This window comes from Oryctolagus cuniculus, chromosome 1 (assembly GCF_051225735.1).
Source record: "Oryctolagus cuniculus isolate XC-2025 breed Fujian yellow rabbit chromosome 1, ASM5122573v1, whole genome shotgun sequence".
NCBI classification, from domain to species: domain Eukaryota; kingdom Metazoa; phylum Chordata; class Mammalia; order Lagomorpha; family Leporidae; genus Oryctolagus; species Oryctolagus cuniculus.
In genome coordinates this window covers 83,073,171-83,080,817 of record NC_142867.1, presented here as the reverse complement: position 1 = coordinate 83,080,817, position 7,647 = coordinate 83,073,171, and the positions used below count along the sequence as shown (strand labels likewise).

Sequence of the window (7,647 nt, the reverse complement as noted above, 5' to 3'; positions counted from 1 at the left end):
TGTATTGAACCTGTGTATTACTATGATTATGTAAGTGGTATCTAGTGAGGAGAAATGGGTCAACAATACATTAATCTTGTTGTACTGTTTTTCAACTTCTTAGGTATCTAATCACTTAAAAGAAATTTTAAAAAAGAAATACATTGATACAAAATTTGAATTTTTGCTCTCATCTTCATTTTCCATAAATCATATATCCTTTTAAGTGTAAAATAAAAATTGCTTAGTAACATTTCAAGACAGATATGTGCCTTCTTTTGCATCTGTTTTCTTTACAACTTGGAACCTGTATTAAAACACTGGTTCAGAAAATGCTCATAGCAAGTAATCAGTGACCATTTCCTTGCAGAGGTTCTGCGTGGTAATTGACTATTGAGTAGTCTGGCTAAGTTGTTTACAATAGTTCATATTTCCTTTCCTTCTGAATAAGGTTGCTAGATGACGTGTCTCATCCTGTCTTATATCCTCTGTTATAGGTCATGGGACCTAGTTCTTGGCCAATGGAACAATACTAGAAGTGATATATGGTTCCTATAGATGTAGCCCTTGAAAATATCTCAGTGATCCTTCATTCTTCTCCATCTGGAGCTGAATGTAAGCATTCCAGGTGTCGTAGGGGAGCGCTGACCTTAAAGATGAAAGAACCTACAAACCCAAATGACTCTAGGAGTGAGTCTCCTTATTTTTCTGCAACCAGTTGGACTTTAAGTGAATGACTAATAAATTTCATTTATATAAGTCATTTAGCCCTTGAAGTCTGTATTTTACTGCACTTTCAGTGATGCTCAGAAGAGGTAGATCAGCATAGAGATCAAAGAGGTTGGGATTCCAAATTATTTTTCATACTTGGTCTCCTAGGAATTTACAAGGCTATGAAGGCCAGGCAGTTCTCTTCTGAGTCTGAATGTAACCTCAAATTCCTTCTCAAATTCTTCAGGCAGCCCTTGCTAATTTATTTCTATTGACATGAATGCTGAAACCCATTAGCCAAGGCTATTCTATATATCAGTGCAAAAATAGCCTCTTGTAGCATCCTCCTGGATGGTAGGCCATGTAGATTTGTCCATCCAGTCTCCTGTTGCACGTCAATGCCCCATGTTCCATATGGCACTCTCTGTGGATCTCTCATACCTGTTTGCCTTTGACATAATGGTATTTGTGGGAGATTTTTTCATGAAAATGTTTAAATGTTAGAAGATGGATAAGAACTTATGTCCTATTGGCACCAAAGGAGGAAAAATGCGCAGATAATTTCAGAATTATGCAAATTTTTATTTCTATCAATACAAAAAGATATCTTGTATTTGATTATTTAGCTTGGATCATAGGGTCAAAGAAAATATATGTGCATTTATTACAAAGTGAAAAGAGTTCCATCAATCTTAATTGTGATTGTTTACAAGTTATTTTAAGTTTATGAAACTTACACAAAGCTGTTTCCTGTGGTGTCTTATGGTTCTAGTGCCAACAATAACTTTTCTCTATCCTCTTCTATTCCAAAAGGACTCAAATCTATGTAAACTGACAAGGAATGAGTCAAACTGAAGTGCTTTATATCCCAGTCTTCCTTGTTTTCAGCCACAGTTAGAGGATACAGTCATGTCCACTGAGATATAAACAGGATTACACTGCTGTCCTCTGATCAGTTTGGTCTTCCTGAAGCAGTTGTTCTCTCTTTGTTCCTTTCTTACCTTGAATACGACATGGTGGCTTCATTTGTGACTGTCATTAAAAAAATCATCGTGGGAAAGCCAAGAGAATCAAAGACACATTTGCCCTAATTTACTGAGACATTCAGCCAATGCCTGAAACTGCTTAAATCTAGACTTTAGCTTTATGAGAAAAACAAACCCATACTTTAAAAATTAATATAGTCAGGTCTTCTATAGCTCACAGCTAGATAACAAACTTGGTTTAATCATATGTGTCCCAAGGGAACTAAGTAATTCTTCAAAAGAAAAAAAAAAGACAAATCAATAACATTTTGGCAAATTTCGATGAAATAAGTATATGAATATAATTATGGAATATGAATAGAGGTACAAAATAACTTTAGCTCATATCTTAAGCTTGTGTAACTCAAGGCTAAACCAGAAATACTCAGTGCCAGAAACCTTCCAAAGATGACTATAAAAGAATCTCTTTAACATAAACATTTGTGCTAGGGTAATTCATAATTCTCATACCCATAGTGTTCTGAGAGATCTTAATCTAGCACAGGGGTCAACAACTTAGGACCTACAGGTCATTTTTGTCCTGCTGCCTATTTCTGTGAATAGAGTTAGCCATGCTTACTAATTTACATATTACCAATGTGTACATTCATGCTGCAACAGCAGAGTCAAAAAATTGTAACAAAAATAATATGGTTCTTTATATTTAATCTTGTTCCCTTTACAGAAAACATCTAGTGACCCCTGGCCCAGCATACAAAATGAAATTTGGTGCCAGTGCTGCATGTAAATGGTCTGTGATGACAGTCTTTGAGAATATTTTGTCAGTTGTTCTGCTCTAACTTGTGGTTTAAGAAATTACACTGAAGAACTTTATCAAAGTGTCTAGATGCTTTGAAAGGATTGTCTTTTGCTATTTGTTGTCATCCAAAAATCTGAATCAATTTAACACAAGTGAGTCATAACTCATTTTAACACTTCTTGAATTACCTGTCAATCATGTAAGTTTTCTAACTCAAGGACTGCAGTCATAAGAACAGGAATCTACAACACACTGCTTGCTCTCTCCTGTCCTCACCAGCTGTCAACACTACCTGAACCAATTGTTATTGTGGCTGTCAGAGCTGACATTGGAAATCAGCAACAGGACAGAATTAACTTCCCAAGTGTCTTTCCAATTGCACAAGCATATGTAAGAGATGCTTTTATTTCTCATAGTGACATTTGCCACCCAACTACTGACAAAACATCATGTCTAAACAAATGTTGATTGCACAGATTCATCTTTCCATGATAATGAATGCTAAGTGGAGAGCAGTAATTATACAATAATCTCAGAACCATAGACAGTGACTTTGCTTAATGGAATTACTTGGAAAAGAGCATTTTAATTTTGTAATCTGACACTTAAATGAAAAGAAGACTGTAGTAAACATTTTAGCAAGCTTCTTCTATATTCTTATTGTTCAGGTGGGCACTGTTTGTATGAAAGATTCCTGAATTTTTAAAACTTCCTTTTCTTAATTAGCAAAAAATAACTAAATTAACATATAACTCCAGATTCTTATTAGTCTGATAGGCATCTTTATAAAAGAGACTTAGAGCCCAAAATGAGTATCTTATAAGAATAAAGAACTTTATACAATGTTTATCTCAGAATCTGCTAGGGTAGAGAGGAGTTGCAGGGATTGGGGGAATTAGAGAAAATAAGAATAGTTGCATATTTCTTCCAAGATGTATACTGCAATATTTCTTCATAGTCTGTTTCTAGGGATTGTAGGAATTGGAAGGTAATAACTATGAGAAAAATCAACCATGGGTGAGAAATATAGCAAGATGAGGTATGTGCAAAGAAATGCTACATGTAAGAAACAATGATAAGAGTATGGATCAAGAATTAGGGTAGGGGCTGGCACTGTGGCACAGCGGGTTAACACCCTGGCCTGAAACGCCAGTATCCCATATGGGCAACAGTTTGAGACCCAGTGGCTCCGCTTCCGATCCAGCTCTCTGCTATGGCCTGGGAAAGTAGTAGAAGATGGCCCAAGTCCCTGGGCCCTTGCACTTGCTTGGGAGACCCAGAAGAAGCTCCTGACTCCTGGCTTTGGATCAGCGCAGTTCCAGCTGTCAGCTGTTGCGGTCAATTGGGAGTGAACCAAAGGATGGAAGACCTCTCTCTCTCTCTCTCTCTCTCTCTTTCTCTCTCTTTCTCTGATTCTCCTTCTCCCTCTGTGTAACTCTGAATTTCAAATAAATAAATCAATCTTAAAAGAATGAGGGTAATGACAGATATATGGAACTTGCTATATTTATAAGACCAGTTGTGATGTGCAGTAAGGATAAATTTTTTGTTTTACAAAAAAGATGTATGTTAGCTATGTGAAGGATGTTAAGTAAGGATTCTGCAGATGCCTTGAGATCATACAGGGTAGGCTCTGTGAGAAGACACTCAAAATTTCACTTATGACGCTACATATTTACTTTTTGCTTTTTTTTTTTTTTTTGGCCAGGCAGAGTTAGAGAGAGAGAGAGAGAGAGAGAGTTATAGACAGTGAGAGAGAGACAAAGAGAAAGGTCTTCCTTCCGTTGGTTCACTCCCCTAATGGCCGTTACGGCTGGCGCTGTGCCGATCTGAAGCTAGGAGCTGGGTACTTCCTCCTGGTCTCTCATGCAGGTGCAGGGACCCAAACATTTGGGCCATCCTTTGCTGCCCTCCTGGGTCCACAGCAGAGAGCTGGACTGGAAGAGGAGCAAATTGGACTAGTACCCAGCACCCCAACCGGGACTAGAACCTAGGGTGCCAGCACGCAGTCAGAGGATTAGCCTAGTGATCCAGGCACTGGCCTACTTTTGTCATTTTTATATTGGTTCAACTGACTACACTTCTAAATCCTCATACAGCAAGTCACTATAAATTGCCTGAAGGCATGTGTAGTGACAATCAGAAAGAACTTTACACATAGAAGTATTTTTTTGGTTTGTAGTCACAAATGTCTTTAGCTATGCACCTAGTCACAGTTTCATCCATTTGTGAAGCCATGGTAATGCTAATTATTTGTGAGTTTGGACTCATTCACATCGTGGACTTTACCATCCAAACCAAGTCTGGAATATAACATCAACAGAATGTTGATATTTTGAAGGTCTGGATCACTCAGTTCTGAGCAGCATGTACCATAATGTCAGGAAAATATGAATTTTTTTATTTATTTATCTGAGAGATAGAGTTACAGACAGTGAGAGGGAGAAACAGAGAGAAAGGTCTTCCTTCCATTGGTTCACTTCCCAAAGGCTGCAACAGTCGGAGCTGTGCCGATCTGAAGCCAGGAGCCAGGTGCTTCTTCCCAGTCTCCCATGTGGATGCGGGGGCCCAGGGACTTAGGCCATCTTCTACTGCTATCCCAGGTCACAGCAGAGAGCTGGATTGGAAGAGGAGCAGCCAGGACTAGAACCAGCACCCATATGGGATGCTGGCGCCGTAGGCAAAGGATTAACCTACTGCACCACAGTGCTGGCCCCAGGAAAATATGAATTTTATACCCAGCTTAGCCATCTGTCAGATGTGTGACTTTGGAAACATGATTTTCCCCCTTTCAAAATGCAATACTTTAATTATGTTAAAATAGAAAAAATAATTTATACTCTTGAGATTATTATTAAATATAAACAGATTGTGAATTATTTGGTATATAGTAAACATCATTTTTAAAGGTTTTATATTATCAAATAAGTTTATCTTCCTAATCTTATCATAGGCTCTTTCAAAGGTTAATTATTCCATGTTATATCAGTGAATAATTGGGATAGGCAAAGAAGATCAGGGCAACTAGAATATATTAAAGTGCTACTTGAACCAAAAATTCATAACAAAAATCTATATTTTGGAGTCCCATATTAATTTTTTTCTGGCAGAGACCCATTGATTATGAACCATAGCTTTTCACTACCTTGAGTTTTAAAATTTGTGGGAGTAGCCAAATCATGGCTTGGCAAGGTGAAAATTTGTGAGGAATTTCTTTTTAAAGATTTATTTATTTATTTGAAAGACAAAGTTACAGAGAAAGAGATAGACAGAAAGAGTTTCCATCCAGTGGTTTACTCCCCAAATTTCCACAATGGCCCAAGCTGTCTATCCTTAGCCAGGAGCCAGAAACCAGGAACTTTCTCCTGGTCTCCCATATGGATTTAGAGGCCCAAGCACTTGGGACATCTTCTGCTGCTTTCCCAGGTGCCTTATCAGGGAGCTGGATCACAAGTGTAGCAGCAGGGACTTGAAAGGGTACTCATATGGGAAGCAGGTGCTGCAATCAGTGGCTTTACTCATTAGGCCACAGCTCCCCCACCCCCTTGTAAATTGTAAATAGTTTATTGGTAAGTACATTATTTCAATGGAAATAAAAGCTCACTTGAAAAGGATACAATATAACATCAAAAGAATAAATCCTCACTAATCATCAGAAAATCTGTGTCCATTAGGGCTGTCATGTAGAGATCCAAAATCAATCCAAAAATCTTATTAATCCATATGGAATAGGTTCATAGTACCTGGAATCCACAGAATTTGGTAGATTGTCACTTCCTAACCAAACATGACCTGTTGGGACGTAACTACAGCTTTAAAGGAATTTGATGAACTAGTGGTAAGGATTTTGTCTCCTTCCAAACCAGTTACTCTTTTACAAATACTTGATTTTGGGTCACTCAGGTTGTTTGCAATCACAATATCACCTCTGTGGATATCATAAAAATGTTGACTAAGATTTTCTGCAAAGACAGTATCTGAATTTTGAATTGTAGGCTGCACTGATAGTCCAGAATACATACCAACCAACATATTCAAAATCGTAAAGAGCTATACAGCAAAACTGAATTATATAGCCAACAAATTTTAAGATTTTCCCTAGAACAACTCAAGGCATAGTTCTATGTAGACTGCTACCATTGACCATAAGAATATTTACAATGCACTCAATTTTTAGGGTAACAGCAGGGCTTCCAGAAAAACAAAGTCTAAAGCATATTTCAAAGAATATGTAATTGACCCATGGTTTCGAGATTCCTCTGGCACCAATGAATCCTAGAAAACCCTCATCCAGGACTCAGGTGGGCCTTTCTCACCTGAACAGTGTGGAAGTCTGCTTTTCTTAACACATGAGGAATTCTGAAGTCTCTTTTCTAATTCTTTGCAGACAGAACCACACAGCAGCATCTGACATAATGTTTTGCTCAAGTGATCCATAAAGTCAAAAAATATCACTGCTTGTATTACTGTTGACTGATATACTAATCAATATGTTTTATAAGTATTCTATTTGGGGAAATAAAATATGTAGAATAAGGTTTAGCTGGAAGGTTGTGATTCAGTCTTAAAGTTAGAATTAAGAGTTATGTCTGTGAAGTAGCTCCTTAAAACAAAAGGAATAAAAACATTTTACAGTCAAGTACAACCATCGTGTTCCTGGAGGATAACTGCCAGGATTCAAAAGTATTTCTTGGAAGGTTCTCATATCTCTGACAAGTAAATAACAACTTCTCCCTCAGCAATCTTTGATTTGTCATAGTCTTTCAAAGCTTCTGAGGAATGTTGCCTTCCTTCTGGGTCCCTAGAGAGAATGTTCTCCTAACCTTCCTGGTTTGGTGATGCAATGTTTTCATCTACTTGTTTTCAAAAGAGAAATTTAGAATTTGAGGAGCTTATCTTCTTAGGTTCTCTTCTGTGGTAGATATTTGTACCAAGTTTTTAAGCTTTGACTTCTATGGAACTCTAGCTGCTCTATAATAAGTTCTCTGAGAAAAATTTATCATTGTCAAGTTTGCTAGAGATTAAGGTTGAGATTCCAATATGTATTAGTTAACTTCTTATTAACAGAATGAAATACCAGAGACAGGCTTCTTAGGAATGCAAGAGAGGTTTATTTTGACCCCTGGTTCTGAAAGTTCAAAGTCCAAGTAGGAAGACTTAGGCTGTGGTTCT

At 37.5% G+C, this 7,647-nt stretch overlaps 1 pseudogene; it reads right to left on the bottom strand.

Moving 5' to 3' along the window:
- Positions 1 to 6,120: 6,120 nt before the first annotated feature.
- Positions 6,121 to 6,592, bottom strand: LOC127484875 (mitochondrial inner membrane protease subunit 1 pseudogene; annotated as a pseudogene).
- Positions 6,593 to 7,647: the final 1,055 nt, after the last annotated feature.